Source organism: Papio anubis, chromosome 18 (genome assembly GCF_008728515.1).
Source record: "Papio anubis isolate 15944 chromosome 18, Panubis1.0, whole genome shotgun sequence".
Taxonomy (NCBI): Eukaryota; Metazoa; Chordata; class Mammalia; order Primates; family Cercopithecidae; genus Papio; species Papio anubis.
Window position 1 is genome coordinate 7,614,342 of NC_044993.1, and position 20,891 is coordinate 7,635,232.

A 20,891-nucleotide genomic window follows, 5' to 3' on the forward strand; every position below is an offset into this window, starting at 1 on the left:
ATGTGCTCATTGTTCCACCCTTTTAACTGTCACTAAAAAGCAATTTTCTGGAGCCTGTTGAGCTGATTATAAACACAGATGAGAAGAAGTAAATATTATACAAGGAATCTCTTGACTAGCAACAGAACAATAGGCTAACGTGTGAACCACTAATAAGTCCCAATAATTTGTTCAACAAAAATCTATTAAATGCTTATCATGGGCTAGTTACACTGAATATAGAGAGGTGAGGCAGACACTACCTTGGCCCTTGAAGTACTACTCATAGCATGGCCAAGAACACCCATGTCTACCCTGACCAGTTGGAATGTGTCTTCATTTAAGAGATATGATGATTGAATTATTGACCCCAATTCTTTGCTACCCTGGAGGAATATCATTCACCACAATCTTACCATCACCTCACGGTAGGACAAGAATACCTCCCCTTCACTAGACTTTGTGGGGGTCATGTGACTTAGTTTGGTCAATGGGATGTTAACAGACATAATGCAATCAGATGTTTGAAACATACTTGAGCAGCTATACTTGTGTCTTGCACTCCTGCCCTTCAACAAGAGAAGAACTTGCCCTGCATAGTCATTGTCCAAGGAGGATGAGAAACATTTATAAGAAACTTAACCTAATCCACAGCCTGGAACCTAACTAACCCAGACTAGAGCAACTGAGCCCAACCTTACCCACCAATATATAAGCCAAAAATAAATGTCTATTGCTGTGTATACCACTGAGATATGCAGTCATTTGTCCTGCTGCATTGTTGTGATGACGGCTATCTGATACAGGAGGAATACATTCACAGTACTATTCCTTTGAAGCAAGTAGGAACCGGCTGCTGCTATACAAGATCAAAATTAGACAAATATCAACTCCTTGTTTAAAATACTTTAGTTTCCCCTTAAATCGGGAACAAGGCAAAGATGTCCACTCTTACCATTCCTGTTAAACATCATACTAGAAGTCCTAGCCAGTATGATAAGGCAAAAATTAAAAATAAAAGGCGTACAGATGGAAAAAAAAAGAGTGTCATTTATAGATGTTATGACTGTATAGAAAATCCTAAAGATTCTACAAAAATCCTACTAGAATGAATAGATAAATTCAGCACAGTCACAGGACACAAAGCCAATAAGCAAAAGTCAATTATACTAGCATTGAACATTATAAATTGAATTACTTTTGTTAATGCACCATTTACAATAGCATCCCAAGACATAAAATACTTAGGGATAAATCTAATTCATTAAGTATAAGATTTGTATCCTGAACGCTATAAAACATTAATGAGATAAATAAAAAAGACCAAGAAAATGGAAAGATAAACCACATTTAAGCATCAGAAGATTCAACATTTTAATTCTCCCCAAATTGATCAATAGATTCAATGTCATCCCAATCAAAATTCTACAAGATTTTTTGTTAAAACTGACAAGCTGTTTCTAAAAGTTATATGAAAAAGAAAAGAACCTAGAATGGATAGAACAATTTTGAAAAAAAAAAAAAAAAGTTGAAAAACTTGCAGTACCTGATTTTCAGATTTACAATAAAATTAGAGTAATTAAGAAATTATGACAGAGATCAACCAACTTTATCTATAAGAGACTAGATAGAGATATTGTAGGCTTTGTTGGCCATACGATCTCTGTCACAACAACTGCAGTACGAAAGTAGCCATAGATGATAGGTAAATAAATGGCATGACTGTGTTTCAGTCAAAGGTTTTTTTTTTTTTTTTTTTTTTTTTTTTTTGACATGGAGTCTCGCTCAGTTGCCCAGGCTGGAGTGCAATGGCATGATCTCGGCTCACTGCAAGCTCCGCCTCCCGGTTCACGCCATTCTCCTGCCTCAGCCTCCCAAGTAGCTGGGACTACAGGCGCCCACCGCCACGCACAGCTAATTTTTTGCATTTTTAATAGAGACGGGGTTTCACCGTGTTAGCCAGGATGGTCTCGATCTCCTGACCTCGTGATCCACCCGTCTTGGCCTCCCAAAGTGCTGGGATTACAGGCATGAGCCACTGTGCCTGGCTCAAAGGTTTTTTTTAAATAACAGGTGGAAGAACGGATGTAGCCAACAGTTTGCCAACCTGTACAGTATGGTATTGGTACAAATACAGACATATAGATTAATGAAATATACTAGGATTCCCAAAAATAAACCCAAACATATGTGGTCCAACGACTTTTTTAAAAAATAAAGGTGAAGTAGTGAGAACTTGACCCATACCACATTTCAGAGTTATATCATAGATGTAAATGTAAATGGATCATAGACCCCAATATTAAATCAAAAACTATAAAAACTTCTAAGAGGGAATCTTCACAACCTTGGGTTAGGCAAAGATTTCTTACGTAAAATGCAAAAATCATGAAATATAAAAGAAAACAAATTAACAAGTTGGACTTCATAAAATTTAAAACTTACGCTCTTTGAAAGACACTATTAAGAAAACAAGAAGACAAGCCAGAGACTGAGAAAATATTTGCAAAACATATAACTGATTAAGAACCTGTAGTCAGAATATATAAAGAATACTCAAAACTCAGTAAGAATAAAACAAACAACCCAATTTTTAAAAAACTGATTAAAACGTATGAACAGACACTTTACCAAAGAGGAGCTATGAAGGCAAATAAACACGTGGAAAGATGGTCAACATCATTAGTAACTGGGAAATTCCAAATTCAAACCACAATAAATGACTACTTTTAAAAAACTGACAATGCAAAATGCTGAAAGGGCGTAAAACAACCAGATCTCTCACACATTACTGGTGGGAATGCAAAGTAGTACAGCAAACTTAGAAGACAGTTGACATTTTCTTAAAAATTAAGCATGCTCTTACTATATGACATAACAACTCCACTTTTGGTATTTACACAAGAGAAATAAAAACATATGTCCGTACAGATACCTGTATGAGAAAGTTTTATGTTCGATTATAACCTCCAAAAACCGGAAATAACTCAAATGTCCATCAACTGTTGAATGATAAACAAACTGTGGTACACCCCTTTAAGATTACTCATAAATAAAAAGGAATAAACCTCTGACACGTGCAATAACATGGACTGACTGCAAAAGCATTATCCCAAGCAAAAGATACCAGACACAAAGGGCTATGTCTGTATGATTTCATGTATGTGACACTCAGAAAACAGCAAGTTCCATGGAGGAAAACAGATCAGCAGTTGCCAGGGGCTTGGAGTAGAAGAAGGGCTGGTCTACAAAAAGGGCACAAAAGAACATTTTGGGGTAGCAAAAATATTCTATGTCTTGGCTGGTACTTACGTATGTGTATATGTTGCCAAAACTGATAGAATCTAAAAACGTGAATTTGACTGTATGTACACTGTAACATAATTGTACCAAAAAAAAAAAAAAAACCTTGAGTGGTTCCCCAATTCTCTCAAGATTAAGATAAAAACACACATATTTAACATACCCTAGTTGTGCTGTCAACACTGTCTTCCACTACATCAATTACCTCAGGCTTCTTTAGATGAAGACTCCTACCCCAGATCATCTGAATCAGAACCTCTGGAAGCAGTTCCAGGAATCTTCACTTTCAAGCAGGATCCCCAGGCTACTCTGATACTCATTATAGTTGGAAGATCCCTGAGGAGGAATTTCTGTCTCACTCTGAGGCCCTACCTACCCTTCTCATCTCCGAGCCTTCCCCACCCCTTACTGTCTGCACTCAAGCTACATTGGCTTACAACCACCACCACCACCCCAGGGCTACTGTTCAGCACCCCTAAATCCCAGGCACAAATGTCACCTCCTAGGGACACCTTCTAGGATATGCCCCAGGTGGGCCAGACTCACCTGAATTTACTCTCCCTGCAGCCTGCATATCTCTGTCCCTGCACTTCTCACTGGGGTAAATATTGGACTGGTGAAAAGTTGTTTCCTGCTCATCTCTCCAGGGAATGTGTACTCTGTCAGGGCAGGGCTCTTGCCTGTCACCTGTCTTCATTGCCTAGCAATGTGCCTGACCTATATAGTATTAACACAACAGCAAATACACAAACTGTACTTACAAGTGCCAGAATGATTTTCAGCTACTATATGGTAATATTAATCAATATAATCCTCACACCAACTATATGAGATGGATGCTTTTGTTATCTCCCTTTTATGAACAATGAAACTGAGGCACGGAAAGGTTAAATAACTTATTGGAGGCCCCATAGCTGCTAAGTGGCAAACCAGAATGCAAATTCAGGAGATACGGCCCATCATACTGAGAACCACTATGTTTCGAGTTTTATATCTGCTGAATAAAGAAGCAAATAAAGAGGAAGAATCAAGTTGATTAACCAAAAACCCTGTTAGTAATGCTCTGACACCAGAGCATAGCTCCACTGGTTCCCAATCCCAGTCATGAACAATACCATCTCAGACACTCCAACATCTACATACACAGGTCACCTCTTCAGAGGGAGCAGAGAAGAGAAACCTGCACTAACATTTCTCAAACATAAACTTAGAGGTTTCCTCTCCAAAAATCTTCTGTCACTGGGATGGAGAACAGCAAAGAGAAGGACTTGCTGGCAACCAGCAGATTTGCCGACAACGAATAACTTCTGCTACTGGATCACGTGTTTGCTCGAAGAAGAAGAAGATAATCGAGTTCGTTTATCAGACATTTGAAATAGCAGGGATGCTTTCCCTAGACAGATAGGCAAGGCAAAAACAAACCAATTTCTGCTTCCTTTCTCAATACTTGAATTTCTCTAGCTGAATCAGTTGGCGCACTCTTAAGGAGGCTTTGGGGCATCAGAAGAGGTAACAACAATTGCCACTATAGTGATTGGTACCCTGTGAGACCACAGACCTGCAGAGAGGGGAAAATGAGGTCCAGCTGAAGACATCTGGCACCAGACAAACAGGTGGAGGGTCCATAGAAGTGGAGGACTACCCAACATCTTAGTGGGTGGTCTTCTATAGTGATGTGCCATCTCTCCTCTGCATGTTGCCCTTGAGCCCAGAGGCGTCTGCGGCCTTAAAAGACTGATGCCAAACCCAGGCCCTGCTGGGTTCCTCCAAGACCACAGCCCTATAAAACAGCACTTCTCCATCTTTCCAGTGCGCAGCAACCATGGGGAAAAGGGGATGCAGACTCTGCTTCCTGGAGGGGTGCCTAAGATTCTGCATTTCCAACCAGTTCCCAGCTACTGCTGATCCTGCTGATCTGGGGGTCACCCTTTGATTATGAGGCTGCAGAGGTTCACTGACTATAAAGGAGAGTCAGCCCCATCGAGAAAATCTGAAGGGGTGAAAAAAAATCATTTTTTTTTTTTTAGACAACTAAAGATACAAAATCAAAACCAAAAACACAGCAGACCCTTTTCCTCTTGCTTTCCAGACACATGAATTTCTCTAACTGGGCAATCTGTCAACCAGCGCTTACTAGAGCAATGGGAGACCATGGTTTAAAATCAATCAGCTGCTATGATCATAATGGCTCAGTGTGATGCGTGCAGAAAAAATACAGCTGACAGGAACTGGGATACAGTCAAGTAACAGGAGAACTTATCTGCAGTGCAGCTTACATCTCAGCTCTGAATCTTTGCAGAGAATTGCTCATCCCAATGGGCCTCTTCTGTGGTCCTCAGGATAAAGACTGATAAGACAGCCAGTGATACAGGCAGAAATTTTTTAAATTTTGATACAGCTTGTAAAAAAGCATTTGGAAAAAGTTTGGATAGAGGGATTAAAAGCTCTCCGGAGATTTAATTAAACCACACATGAGATGGAGAAAAAGAGGGAGTCAGAAGGGAATATGTGAACTTCTTCTGTGTTTCTTGCAATTGATTTCACAGGCACCACCTTCTAGGGCACTGAAACTATCTCTGAAGGTGGACCCTGTTGTTATTTTATTCCCCAAATTAAGAAACTGCCTTGGAGAAGTTTGGTGACTGCTCATTGTTACTGTAATCAACAGCCACACAACTCCTTCTCTACCACACTAACAAAAGAAGCCAACAAGCAAACCGGAGTTAGTAAGTGACAGCAAGCGCATCTACAAAGCACTGTGTGTCTTTTCAAGGACCTTCTCACATGCTCTCTTGCTTAAGATACAAGAATATAAATCAGAAGTTCATTTTTCAAAACATCATCCTTCCTGGACACACAGCCAGTGAAGGCAGATGCATGGCACAGGCCCCAGTGGCAACATCTGAAGGTAAAAAGTAGAAAGAGATGTGGCATCATCACATCCTGAGAGGGCACGGATATCAATAACAATCAATGTTCGCATTGTTGGAGCCAACAGTGACTGAATGCTTAAGAATTTCAGCATTCTTGTTTTTCTTTTATTTTAGGTTCAGGGGTACATATGCAGGTTTGTTATACAGGTAAACTCATGTCATGGGGGTTTGTTGTACAGATTACTTCATCACCCAGGTACTAAACATAGTATTTGATAGGTATTCCTCCTGAATGTCTCCCTCCTCCTGCCTTCCATCCTCAAGTAGGCCCCACTGTTTGTCGTTCCCCTCTTTGTGGCCATGTGTTCTTATCATTCAGTTCCCACATGTCAGTGAGAACATGCAGTATTTGAGTTTCCATTCCTGTGTGAGTTTGCTAAGGAAAATGGCCTCCAGCTTCACCCATGTTGCTGCAAAGCACATGATCTCGGCCTTTTTGTGGTTACATAGTATTTCACAGTGTATGGGTATCAAATTTTCTTTATGCATTCTACCATTGGGGATTTAGGCTGACTCTGTATCTTTGCTATTGTGAATAGTGCTGTGATGAACATACGTGTGCATGTATCTTTATGCCAGCATTCTTAACAGTGACTTTGTGTCATGAACTGTGCCAAGGGCTTAACAAGCAACATCTTACTTAAATCCTCAAAACAATCCCATGGAGGAAGATATGACCATGAATCTCATTCTCTGGATGAGGAACTGAGGCTCAGTTAAGTGTCTAGGGTCACATCATTAGAACAAGTCAAAGATAGAGTTTGAACCCAGGTCTCCGGACATCAAAGCTGGTGTTCTTATCCACTGCATTCACTCACCGTGGATGAAACAGAATCATTGGCCCAAGTCTGAGACACTTTGTTCTTTGGCACCTGACCCGGCACCGCATGGATGCTCGAAGGTGGTTCCTTGATGAGGAGGTTCATGTATAAGATCAGTGTGTGTTGAGGAGCAACTGCGGGAAAGGAACCAAACTCTGTCGCAGAAAGTCGAGAGAGCAGGTCAGATGGAACAGATGATTCTGAGGAGAGAGGAGATCTGTGAGCAGTGAGGCCCGTCCGAGACCTTTACGACTTAAGCACCAGATGAATTAGCTGAGCCACCTCCCCAGTTTTTGTTACACCTTCTAGTTGCTTAAGGTATCCAGTAGCTTCTCATGCATTCATTCAACAGTGATGTTTTCCCCTACGTATTGGGCACTGTATTAAACCCTGGGAATAGAGCAGGAGAAAAGACCAAATCCCTGTTTCATGAAATTTCCATGTGGCATGGGAGATGACAGACATTGAGAATTAGGATGTAAGACAACGTCAGGTAGTGTAAGGGCCATGAAGATAAAATAACACAAGGTGAGAAACAGAGTGAGATGGGAGTGAGAGTATTTGTTTTCAACTTTTTGTTAAGTAAGTATAACAAACACATCCAGAAGTGCACAAGACAAAATTTAAGCTTTCTGAATGTTAACACATTGAACACAAAAAAATGTTACAAGCACCTGGATCAAGAAATAGAAGATAACATTTCAGAAGCCACACATGCCCCCTTCTAGCCACAACCCTCAAAGGCATGGAAAGTTCTCATGGAGAAAGTAACATTAGAACACAGACCCAAAAAGAGGAAAAGAACAGTGAGCCATGTGGGTACTGAGAGAAACAGAGTATTCCAGGCAGAGAGAACAACAAGTACAGAGGAGAAGTGAATGGAAGGCAGTTAAGGAATAGCAAGAAAGCAACTGTGGCTTTCTTGGATGCATAAATAAATGGATGGAAGGATGGAAGGAAAGGAAGATGGAGGGATGAGTGGAGGGATGAAGAGGCTTTTGGAAGGAAGAAGGGGAGGAAGGGAATACAGATGGAGGGACCAATGAACAGAGAGGTAAGAGATAATATCAGAAGAAAGGTAAGGAACAGATGAAATCAAGCTTCGAAATAAAGAGCTAGTATTTTATTCTAATAGCATTAGCAATGAGTGGTTCTTAGCTAGCAATGGTGTGATCTCGTTTGCATTTTCAGAACTCAAGTGGAGGACAGACTTAAGGGGTAGGGCAGGAATACCTCTTTACCCCTGGGGTGAAAAAATTATATACACTCCCCAAAAACTTTTTATGAAGCATGTCAGATAGAAGACTCCAGAGCTGCTCTGATTTGAAACTTGCCAGAAAGGCACTGCAGCCTTGGAGAGTCTCATAGGCAGCCCAAGGGCCTGGTCAATGCTAAGGTTCCCAAGTGGTCAAGCTGGAGGTGAACTGCAGCACACCAGCATGCTCTCAAGCAAAATTCTGCAGACTCAAGAGTTCTGCTTTCATTGCCTCCAGCCTCTTCTTCTGGGTCATTTCTCCACTCTGCAGTCTAGACACTCAGCAGTCCCCTGCTCTCTAGCCCTCAACTTGACCCAGAAACACAAGAATCTGATGTGGCAATTTGCCTGTAGCCTGAAACTCTTCACATCAGTGTTTGGACAATCTCAGCGTCTGCAGTTTAAACCTCATCTCCTTTAGTGTGCAATGAAATGTCTGTCTCCAGTTAGAAATTCCAGGCCATCAGAAATAGGAAATGGAGAAATCTGCAGATAGAGAAAGGCCTGACCATTCTTTTTGCCTCTAAACTGATAATTTATCACCAACTGGTCTGGATGTTAAGTGACCTGGTGAAGAGATGTCTTCTGCAAGAGCTTCCATTTGATGAGTTCCCACTCTTCCTCCCCTAATCTAGTCTCCTCTCCACTAGCCTTGGTCCCAGGACACCTCTCCCCCGACCAAAACCCACATCACCAGCTGCCTCCCGCAGGCAGCCTCCCCTGCTTCACCTGGCACCCAAGGCAGGTGAGGGGCAGAAAGAAGATAATCAAGGACTCTAGAAGTAGGAAACCAAAGAGGGATTCTGGCAAAATGGGCACCAAAAGCAGCACTCTGACCCTCAACCCAGAGCCACCAGCAGGGAGAGGGACAGGGCAAGGGAGCCAAAGCATGCAATTAGAACGCAGGTCTGTGTTTCAGAGCATGGGAGGAGGCAAAATTAATGCTCATTAGAGAGACAGAAGAAGCAACAAGGTGCGAGTAGAAAACCTCGGGTCGTCTGGATAATCAATTCTAATCACAATCTTTTGTGGGAATTGTTTCCCATTTTATTCCTAATTACCACTCACTACAACAATGATAAAGCATATCACTAAATATAATCTCAAATTAACTTTGTGGTAAGTTCCATTTGATTACAACAGCCCAAGGAGTGATTAAAAGGTATGGAGTGGTCCCAAAATTAACTCCTCCAATGCATGCCCTTTACTGGTGGCCCAGCTCAGAGGGACCAGCTCTGAGCATTCACTTCTGCATGTTGTGATTGTGTGCCCTGGATTTCCTCTATCCCATACATAACGGGAAGGTCTGTGTGCCCTGGATTTCCTCTATCCCATACATACTTGGGGAGGTCTGTGTGCCCTGGATTTCCTCTATCCCATACATAACGGGAAGGTCTGTGTGCCCTGAATTTCCTCTATCCCATACATAACGGGAAGGTCTGTGTGCCCTGGATTTCCTCTATCCCATACATAACGGGAAGGTCTGTGTGCCCTGGATTTCCTCTATCCCATGCATAACGGGAAGGTCTGTGTGCCCTGGATTTCCTCTATCCCATATATAACGGAAAGATGTGTGTGCTCTGGATTTCCTCTATCCCACACATAATGGGAAGGTTCCCATTTCAGAATACCCTATCCCCACTGCCCTTGGGGTCATTAAAATATTGGGCAAACCGCAATTCCTACTTTTGGTTCAGAAGTATGACTGTCCAAATTGGGCAATATGGGCTGACAGTCAAACATTAACAAGTCTGAGAAATGGCAAGTCAGGGTGGCCTAGCTGTCGTTGGAATCCTTGTCTTCCTTCAGCCAGGCTCAGAATGGGTTCCTGTCACTGCATAAGAAGCAGATGCATTTATGCTTTCCTGGGTCAGTGATGAGGTGTTGACTCTTCCCTGCAATTGGCACTTAGAGACCTGCACAGTCCATGTCAGCAAAATCCAAGAATATGAAGTCCCTTCTCCCCAGTAAGGCATGCACATATTAACTGGAGGCCAAAGCATGGGATTACCGGTCCTAGTAAGGGGAAATTTGTTTTGATAGCACCATCACCTGGACTCTTGCTGGATGTCCAGAGGGAGACGCCTTGCTGCCGAGGCACTAGCTAAAAGAATCGCAGTCTGACCCCATTCAGCCTGGGGCATTTTCTGGCCAGGAGAGATTGCCTCACCAGAAATCATCCCTCGTGCAAGTTGAATCTGGTCTGTGGGTACTACTCAATACGAAAAGCCACACAGTCATGTATGTGGGCCCCACGTGGGCCTCAGTAACGCTCAGCAGCTGCCAACAGCTGGAGCCAGCTCCTCCTGCGCTTCCCCCACCATGGTTCACTAGCCCATCACGAAGTGTTTTAATGCTGGGAAGACTCAGTTGATTTATAGCGGATAAAGCTAGAGAGGAAACATTGTTTATAACCTCCAGGGATAGATATAATATGATTATATCATGCTATAATGACTATCATTTATTAAGGGCCTATTTAGAGCTGTAATGGGTGTGGGGGGTGGTGCATTTGGCCTAGACACCATCTCTTCAAGAGCTGTGGAGTCAGAATTTGAGGTCACCCGTGAATGAGGTTATTTATATATTCTAGTATGTTTTTTAAAAAGCATTCATCTGTCCAAAATAAACACTTAAAATATAACAACTTTTGCAACAATTTGAGGATGTTTTTATTTTTTAAGCATACCTGGAGGCTCAAAAATGTGAATTAGCTTGGGCCTCTGGAACGCTGAGTTCCTGTGCCTATCACGTATTAAATGCACTACTCACTGAATGCACTGCTCGGCATTTTAGGTGTATTATTTCTAATTCTCAAACAAAATTGCAAGGTGAGTATTATCATTTCCATTCTACAGCTAATATTTAGAGGTAGGTATAATTATTTCTATTATACAGATGATGTTGAGGGGTGAATATTATCATTTATATTAAACAAATTAGATTATGAGGTAGGTAAGATTATTTCTATTATGTAGATAAGGTTGGGAGGTGGATATTATTTTTATACAGATGAGGAAACAGAAACCTAAAAAGTCACAGAATCTTGCCTAAGAGCATACAGTTTGGACAGGTGAAGCCACCAGAACTACAGACAGCCCAAAGTGGGGTGTGCTGGCTCAGTTGCCAGAAAGCTGTTTGTACAGTTGGGGGTCATGGAGCCCTACAGAAAAAAGACGTCCTCCTCTAAGAAGGAAAACACCAACAAACTGCTATAGAGGCTTCATAGGAGCCGGCCTGTGTCTTTTTGCATGTGCTCCCATGAGTCGGCACTGCACAGGGACTTCTCTGCTGCCTCCATCACCCCCAGCACCTGTCACAGAGGAGTTCCACTAATGGATGGGACGGTCCCTGGGCTTTCAAAGCAATTTTGAAAAATGAGTCTGAAATGGTGCATGTCAAGGTTGCAGACAGTGATGCTTCAATGACAAGCATCCATAATAACGTGACAGCACAGCTGCTAGGCTAAGCCAGAGGAGCTCAGAAACCTCTCTCTCATTTCCGGGAATCCTCTGTGTCTGAGCATTTCCTGCACATTGTGGTCAAGGCCCTGGTCCCAGAGTTCCATGAACCAGCACCTCACCATATTAGACAGAGGCAGCCCCCAATTCAAAACTACAGCAGGACAGTGACTGCTTTTCCACGCTGCATGCCACAGGAAGTGACACATTCCTTAAAAGGGTACAGGTCCAAGTCTCCAGTCACAGTGATGAAGTAGGCCTTGCATGCTTGCAGGGCCTCGACTCTGATGTTTGCCATCTGCTACACGGGTTATCTCACTCCGTCTATGTTGGGCCCCCAGGGAGTGAAGGAGTCATAGGTAGAGATCCAGATTTGCCTTTTGCATGTTGTTCAATTTCAGGTTGGCCCAGAATTACAAAAGTGAGGAACCAAGAGTACCTTTGTTTTTGTTTGTTGTTTGTTTGTTTTAACCCTTTTACATACACCCTGTTCCTCAGCTTGCAGCAGCCTCTCTTACAACGCTCTTGGCAAGGGTTTTCTGAGGAACCCAAGTTTACCCACAGATGCCCCAGAGCCACCTCGGAAAGAGGAGAAAAGAAGGTCAAGCAGCCAGTTTTCCAAGGTGAGCAAAACACATTCAATCTGAGCACAGTCACTTTGATGTGTATTTTGCACTGGGTTTTTGCATAAGATATTCTCTGCAGAAAGCGTTTCGTTGCTGTCAAAAAATAATAAAGAAGAAAACGGAAGAATAAAGGAAACCCACTTACAGACGATTCAGATCTGTCCCATTTAAAGAGCTCCTTCCCGGGAGACAGACCTCTTCTCCCTCGAGGGCAATGTAAACCGGCTTCCTAATTGGGCAGCAAGACTTTAATTTGAAACAATCTCCTCCTAAGAATCAAGGGGTTTTGTTTGCTCCCATCTGACCATCCTCAGTAGGACAGAGATCAAGGGGCATAGACTCAGGTGCCTACAGGAGCCAGACAGGAAATGCTCAGACAGAAGAGGCCTGTGAGGTCTCTGATGAACTGAGAACTGCATTTTACATTCATCTCCAACCCCCTTGGGGGTTGCCTTTAGGAAAGGAGGGCCAGTGATGCCAGAGCTTCTGATTTTGCAAGAGAAGTTGGAACTCCAACATTGTAAGTGACTTTTCCAAGGTTTAAGTCGTGACAACTCTTCCAAAGAAAAAAAATCAAAACACTCTGTGGGCCAAACTACACATAGCTGTGGCCCTGTGCTGCCAAGCTGAGGAACTGGAACAGACAGACTGGGAAGTTTTGGGGGCGGCTGGAGAGAAGACAATATTCCCTCGCCCTCCCCATTGTTATTTAGAAACAGCAGGGTTGTATTCAAAGATGTTGACACCTGGGAAAACACACTCGATAAGAGATCAACAAACTTTTCCTGTAAAGGTCCAGGTAGTAAGTATTTCAGGTCCTGTGGGTCATACTGTCTCCGCCACAACTACCGAACTCTGCCTGACCACCAAGCAAGCCTCCCCTGGCTCCCGCCTTTCCACCTGCCTTACCCTCTGTTTCATGCCCAGCCCTCCCTCCACACCACCCCACCCTGCAGCTGCTCAATCTCTTCTCCTCTTTTGTCTCTCAATGTAAATGTCTCTTCTTCAGGGAGACTTTCCTCAGCCTCTCCCTCTTCTGGACCAGATCAGAACACTGGTTATTGCTGATCTCTCATAGCTACTCCCTGTGCTGTTCTTCCCCAGTGATGAACACACTTTGTTTTTATATCTTTTAGAAATTTTTTTAAAATGACTCTGTTCCAGTCTACTCTGTAGGCTCCAAGAGAGTAAAGGCTGTAGTTTCTGCTTTCCACTGTGAATACTCAATTCTTAACATGGCACCTGGCCCACGGGAACCACACAGGTATGTATGGACCTGGATAAATTAATTCACAGCACCGTGTACCACTGATCACTATCTGAAGCATTTGTCAGAAACACAGGAGTTCCCCTGCCACCTTCACCTTGGACTCCCTTGTGGATTCTTGCCCCATGTCCTTTCCTGGTTGAATTTGGTGTTGCTCCTTGGTTGTTCTTATACCTGATCCCAGACCTTCTCTAACTTTCCACCCCTAAGCTTTGAGTGAAGTCACTTCCCTTCTCTTTTCCATCCAGACCTGACCCAACACTGGTTAATGGCTCCACCGCACTCTCCCCGACACCATGCAGGTCCTCCTTCCCTAGCGATGTTGAATCCCACACACCCCCTCTAAAACCCAGCACCATGCCCTGAGACTTCAACTTCAACATCCACAGCAACCCTATGACTAAAGGAAGAATTGTCCATTTTACAGATGAGAAAATATGAGTTTCCAGAGGTAGGGCAGATTCAGTGTTTAAACTTAAGGCTCTGTGAGTTCAATGCCAATTCCTTGTTTTCTGGGCTCAACGTCAGGGAAGAAGAGCAAGAAATAATTTCTGACATCAAAGGAGCTTAAAAACCCAACATCAGTGATCTACAAGTTTCATAGTTGTGGTGTGCTATGCTTGTATATTTAATATCATCATCCCTTCATCTTAGCCCATCTTATTAACCTTTGTGCATGCTATGACATATAGTTAACAAACAATTGTGGCTCAGGTGAGCCTGAGCAAAGACAACCTGGTACCTCCGTCGTCATAACAACAGAAGTAGTAGTGATAGCAAGCATAGTAGCTAACATTTATCTAGAGCTTTCTATGAGCCAAGGGACATTCTAATCTCTTTACTTATGGTGGTGGGTTGAATAGTGTCCCCTAACTATTCATGTCCACCCAGAAACTCAGAATATGAGCTTATTCGGAAACAGAGTCTTTGTGGATTTGGTTAAGTTAAGGATATTGAGATGAAATCATAGAGGATTTTAGGATGACCCCTAAATTCAAAGACTGGCATTGCTATAAGAAGAAGAGAAGATACAGACATCCAGGTAAGAAGACCGTGTGAAGATGGAGGCAGAGATAGGAGTGATGCTGCCACAAGCCAAGGAATGCCAAAGCTTGCTGGGAGCCACCAGAAGCTGGAAGAAGCAAAGAGGGATCCTCCCCTAGAGCCTCTGGAGGGAGCACTGCCCTGCCCACACCTTACGTTCAGACTTTTGGTCTCCAGAACTGTGAGAAAATAAATTTCTGACTTTTTTTTTTTTAGATGGAGTCTCGCTCTGTCACCCAGGCTGCAGTGCAATGGCGCGATCTCAGCTCACTGCAACCTCCGTCACCCAGGTTCAAGCAATTCTCCTGCCTCAGCCTCATGAGTAGCTGGGATTACAGGTGCCCACCACCATGCCCAGCTAATTTTTGTATTTTCAGTACAGACGGGGTTTCACCATGTTGGTCAGGCTGATCTCAAACTCCTGACCTTGTGATCTGCCTGCCTCAGCCTCCCAAAGTGTTGGTATTACAGGTGTGAGCCACTGCACCTGGCCAAATTTCTGTTGTTTTAAGCCACACAATTTGTGGTGATTTGCACCCTTAGAAAATGAATACATTTGCTCTGTGTCATTTACTTGTCACAATAACTGTATGAGGGAGGTATCATTTTCCCTATTTTACAAGTGAGGACATTGAGATTCAGTGTGGTTATGTGATTTGCATGAGCCCCTAACTAATGAATTATTGAGCTGGCTTTGAATCCAGGTGGTCACTCTCCAAACCCCTGTGGCTACAGGTGGCCACCGACAAGATTTTCCAGGCCTCCCCAGATTATAACAGAGTCCCACACCCATTCAGTCTCACTGCCAGTCTCTGTACTGTTTTTTCCTGGTGACTAACACAATTTACAAGGGAGAACTTTCTCTTCGGCAAAATCCTACCTTTGGGCTCTTCTCCCATGCTGGGTTTTCCAGCATATGCTGTGGAGATTTGCCATGTGGTGCTGTGATCTGGCTTGACTTTACTCCTTTGCTCTCCAAATAGAAGACTTCAATAACTCACTGGCAGCCTGTCTACCCTCAACTGGAATTTAAAGCACAGATGTCGATCATCATCAAGCCTCTCCTCTTCCTGCTACCTTTCCTCCTCCTCACACCACAAAAAGCCCTTCTTGTCAGGTGGAGGGGAGGACCACAGAACAGCAGGATCGTGGAAAAATGGAAAAATCCTCGGCACATGCCACTTATGGTTTCAGCTCAGAGCATCAGCCGCCCAAAACAGGCCTTCCTCCAGCTTCCAACCCAGGGGTCAGGAGGGGCAAGTGAACATGGTAATTTTTCTAAGTGTCTTATTAAATCTTTGTCAAGTGGCTGAACATCTGCTCTCTTTTCTGCTTGTGTTTGGAGGAGCAGATCTAGCCCAGAATCACAGGGCTTCAAGGGACCTCAGTTCATGTATAATCATACCAGAGCTTTCTCTCAGGCCCTTGCCAAAGCAATTAGCAATCCTGCTTTTAACCAATTAGGCCCATCTTTTCAGCTCCCTGTGGCAGAGGCTGCCTTCTCCCTCCCCGCTGCCTGGCCTCCGAGGAGGCTATTTCAAAAGGCACAATTTGAACCAATTACACTTGTCTTGTTATTATAATCATTAATCATCATCACTGTAATGACAACTAATAGACTACCACAAATCCCTTTCTAGAACATGATGGGGACCTACATAAATAAAGAACAAATATTTTGTAGAATGCTTCCAGGTTTTTCCTAGCCCTTTCACATTCATGATCATGTAGGGTCTTCAATACTGTAAGGTGGGTTATCAATGTGCACATAAAAAGCAGCCTTATGCCAGTTCTCAAGTCACTTAATCAGGCCACAGCCAATAAATAAGTCATAAAAATCACTGGTTAGAAACAAAAGAGAGGCCTACAGTGTGGGGTGATAGATAGAGAAAAAGGCAGTCTTGGGAGGCCTTATATGCACATGATGATTTTCTATACTCTAAGCCCAGGTTTCTCATCCTGTCCCACAGAATTGTTGTCAAGATGCAACAACATGGCACTTAGAAAGCACGTAACACAATGCTTGTCAAATTATGGCCACAATAATGATAAGCAATAATTATTTTTTCGAGGTAAATAATATTTTAATGCAATGATTTTAAAACATAAGAATGGAAAAACATCCATGATGAGCAAGATATCAAAATGTTAAATAAAGACAGGTCCCCATCTGGCACATGCATGACTCATCTCACTTCCCTCACCCTCATCCTAGCCCTGGTTAGATCACCCTAGTGGTCAGTCGATGGCTTGTGGTGTGATGGGGAGAGTGTCATGATAGGCCTGAGTTTGAGTTCTGCTGATGCTATTAACTTGCTGCAGGTCCTCAAGCTATTTACCCTCGCTGACCCTACCCAAGTAGATAAGAGGCCCTATTTCTCTTATGGGATTCTTGTAGGTAATAATATGAGCAAAAACATACAACTCTTGTTTTTGCAAACTTCGGGTCTCATTCAGCTGTGTGTATGTGTTTAATGGACATAGGGCTCCCAATTCACCCTCCAGAGGTAACCCTTTAAGCTTTTTCAGAAGCCAGACAATGTTCTCAACCTTTCAGTCTATCTGTCCCCACTCTTCCCCTTCCACAACAGAGGAAGGACCTGCCCTTTTTCAGAGTTCAGCTCCCATCCACCTGCCAAGGTTTGCCATAAGCCAGATCTTCACTGTGCTCCCTATTTTTAGCCAATAGAGAGGGGATGGAGGAAGGGTTGAATGTCTTCTTTGAGGACATTGCTTTTGAGTAAGAACAATTGTTGAGCTTGTGCAATGTGTCAAGCCTTTTGCTCTACCCACTACACGTTTTGTCCCATTTAATCTTTACAGGAACCCTACAGATAGATGCCATCGTTCTATTGTTTTACAGTTGAAGTAAATAATGCAAGATGAGTCAAGCGCCCTGCCCAAAACCATGTAGCTAATGAGCACAAGGTAAGCCCAAGCAATCTGGTTCCCAAACAATACCCAAAGCATTCAATACATGATGTCTTTAGAGACAAGAATAAAATATATTATCTGGGAAAGGCAGAGGTGGTGCCAGAGATAAGAGCTCAAGCAGAATGTGCTTATTGGACACTGGGGAGAAAGGAAAGAAAAAATTTTAATGTTCATGGTGTGTTTTGGTCACCATGTGATGTGGCTTCCTATACTGCCTCTTTTAATTCTCACAACAGCCCTTCAAGGTGGTATTTTCATCTCCATCCTTGAGATCAGGAAGCTGAGAATAGAGCAATGCTAACCCAACAGGGTAGAGCTAGGTCTCAAGCCCCATTCGCTTTTGCCCATAGCCCTTGATCTTCCCCTAATGTTTCCCAGGCTGTATAGCACTGTCTGACCTCCTTCTCAGCACCGCGCCTGAGTCCTGTGGCTGACTAACTGGTCTCTACTACAAAGTCGTGTTTTCCACCAAACTTCCAGCTACATAATAATTAGTGTATTGACATAAAAACCCTAGAAGAAAACCTAGGCAATACCTTTCAGGACATAGGTGTGGGCAAAGACTTTATCACTAAAACACCAAAATCAATTGCAACAAAAGCCAAAATTGATAAATAGGATCTAATTAAACTAAAGAGCTTCTGCACAGCAAAAGAAACTATCATCAGAGTGAACAGACAACCTACAGAAGGGGAGAAAATGTGTGCAATCTATCCATCTGACAAAATGCTACTATCCAGAATCTACAAGGAACTTAAACAAATTTACAAGAAAAAAACAAACAATCTCATCAAAATGTGGGCAAAGGATATGACACTTCTCAAAGGATATGACACTTCTCAAAAGAAGACATTTATGCAGCTAACAAATATATGTAAAAAAGCTCATCATCACTGGTCATTAGAGAAATGCAAATCAAAACCACAATGAAACACCATTTTACGCCACTTAGAATGGTGATCGTTAAAAAGTCTGGAAACAATAGATGCAGGTGAAGATGTGGAGAAATAGGAACGCTTTTACACTGTTGGTGGGAGGGTAAATTAGTTCAACCATTGTGAAAGACAGTGTGGTGATTCCTCAAGATCTAGAACCAGAAATACCATTTGACCCAGCAATCCCATTACTGGGTATATACAAAAAGGATTATAAATCATTCTGCTATAAAGACACATGCACACATATGTTTATTGCAGCACTATTTACAATAGCAAAGACTTGGAACCAACCCAAATGCCCATCAATGATAGACTGGATAAAGAAAATGCGGCACATCTACACCATGGAACATTATGCAGCCATAAAAGAAGAATGAGTTCACGTCCTTTGCAGGGACATAGATGAAGTTGGAAACTATTATCCTCAGCAAACTAACATAGGAACAGAAAACCGAACACCGTGTGTTCTCACTCATAAGTGGGAGTTGAACAATAAGAACACATGGACACAGGGAGGGGAACGTCACACACCGGGACTTGTCAGGGAGTGGGGGGAAAGGGGAAGGAGAGCATTAGGACAAATACCTAATGCATGCAGGGCTTAAAACCTAGGTGACGGGTTGATAGGTGCAGTAAACCACCATGGCACATGTATACTTACATAACAAACTGTATGCTCAGCACATGTATCCCAGAATGTAAAGTCAAGTTAAAAATAATAATAATAATTAGTGTGTTGCTTTTCTCTGGTTTTCATAGAATGGTCTTCCATCTTGAAGAGCAGCCAAGTAACAGGACTGGCCTCAGGTTACTATCTGCCTGTCCAGCGTAAAGCACTCAACACTGCACACACACCAGAAGCAACAGCAAACTTGATCACTCCCTTCCCTCCTAATCCAGATTCAGTCCCTTCCATAGTATCCCCAGTTCTGCCTTTATGCCTTTAACCTACTCTCTTTTATTATGTATTTCACATGTTTTCCAGCTGCCATCCACCCAATTCACTTAAAGAGGAAAATGTAACAGAGGAGTTTAGAATTGGAAACTTTGGAGAAACCAACACTAATTCAAAGCCTGGCTCAGCCCTGTACCTCTCTAGGCCCCAGTTTTCTCACCTATAAAATGGAGGTAATATTACCCACATGACAGAATAACTTAGGAGATAAAATGAGATAATGCTTGAAAAGAGCTTAGCAGGCCAGGTGTGGTGGTTCACGCCTGTAATTTCATCACTTTGGGAGGCAGAGGTGGGCAGATCACTTGAGGTCAGGAGTTCAAGACCAGCCTGGCCAACAAGGTGAAATCTCGTCTCTACTAAAAATACAAAAATTAGCCGAGTGTGGTGATGCACACCTGTAATCCCCGCTACTCGTGAGGCTGAGACAGGAGAGTTGCTTGAACCCAGGAGGGGGAGGTTACAGTGAGCCGAGATCACGCCACTGTACTCCAGCCTAGGTGACAAGGCAAGGCTTTGTCTCAAAAAAAAAAAAAAAAAGAAAAGAAAAGAGCTTACTTAACACAATATATGACAGAGAATAAGCACTTGGTAATAAAAACTAGTCTTAGATAATATGTCCATCTTGGCAAGCCCAGCCCCTGGAATTTTTCTTATATTATCTAGGAGTTCAGCGAGAAAATTTTCTCTTCCCATCTCACAAGAGTATCTGGCCCCATGCCCTCTCTCTTCCATGAGGCTGGCCCGGCCATGATTAACCCCTCCCCAATCTGATCCAGTACACGTAAGCCTAATTTTTTTATCTGCTGCATAGATGTGAACTGCACACCCTCAGAGAATGAGGTCTGTGCAGGAGTGATGGCTTTATCTGATTGGAAGCAGCCTTGTTGGGAACCAGATATGCAGAGCCTGATGCTTTGGGGAAGAGTACTGCTATGCACAGAATGCTCTCATAAACAAAGTTGTAAAAGCACCAGCCATAGGGCAATTCAAGCACCAGCCACAGGGCAATTCTCAAAGGCCCAGAGCTTAAGTCTGGGAGAGTCTTCTGGATTCATTCTGATACCATTCACATATGCCAATAAGTATGTAGCTGAGCTCGGTGACTTATGCCTGTAATCCCAGCATTTTGGGAAACCGAGATGGGAAGATTGCTTGCATCCGGGAGTCCAAGACCAGCCTGGGCAACATAGTGACACCCTGTCTCTACGAAAAATAAAAAATGAGCCAGTGCATGGTGGTAGTCCCAGCTATTCAGGAGGCTGAGGTAGAAGGATTGCTTGAGCTCGGGAGGCTGAGTATGCAGCGAGCCATGGTAGCTCCACTGCACTCAGCCAGGGCAATAGAGCGAGCTTCTGTCTCAAAAACAAAAGTA

General features: G+C 43.0%; 1 long non-coding RNA gene across 1 annotated transcript in view; it reads right to left on the minus strand.

Moving 5' to 3' along the window:
- Positions 1-1,958: 1,958 nt before the first annotated feature.
- The window catches only part of LOC103880576, a 210,087-nt gene continuing 191,154 nt past the window's right edge, over positions 1,959-20,891 (minus strand). Inside the window, exon 4 of the long non-coding RNA XR_004179638.1 lies at positions 1,959-7,236. This is a non-coding gene — a long non-coding RNA (uncharacterized LOC103880576). The remainder of the gene's footprint in view (positions 7,237-20,891) is intronic.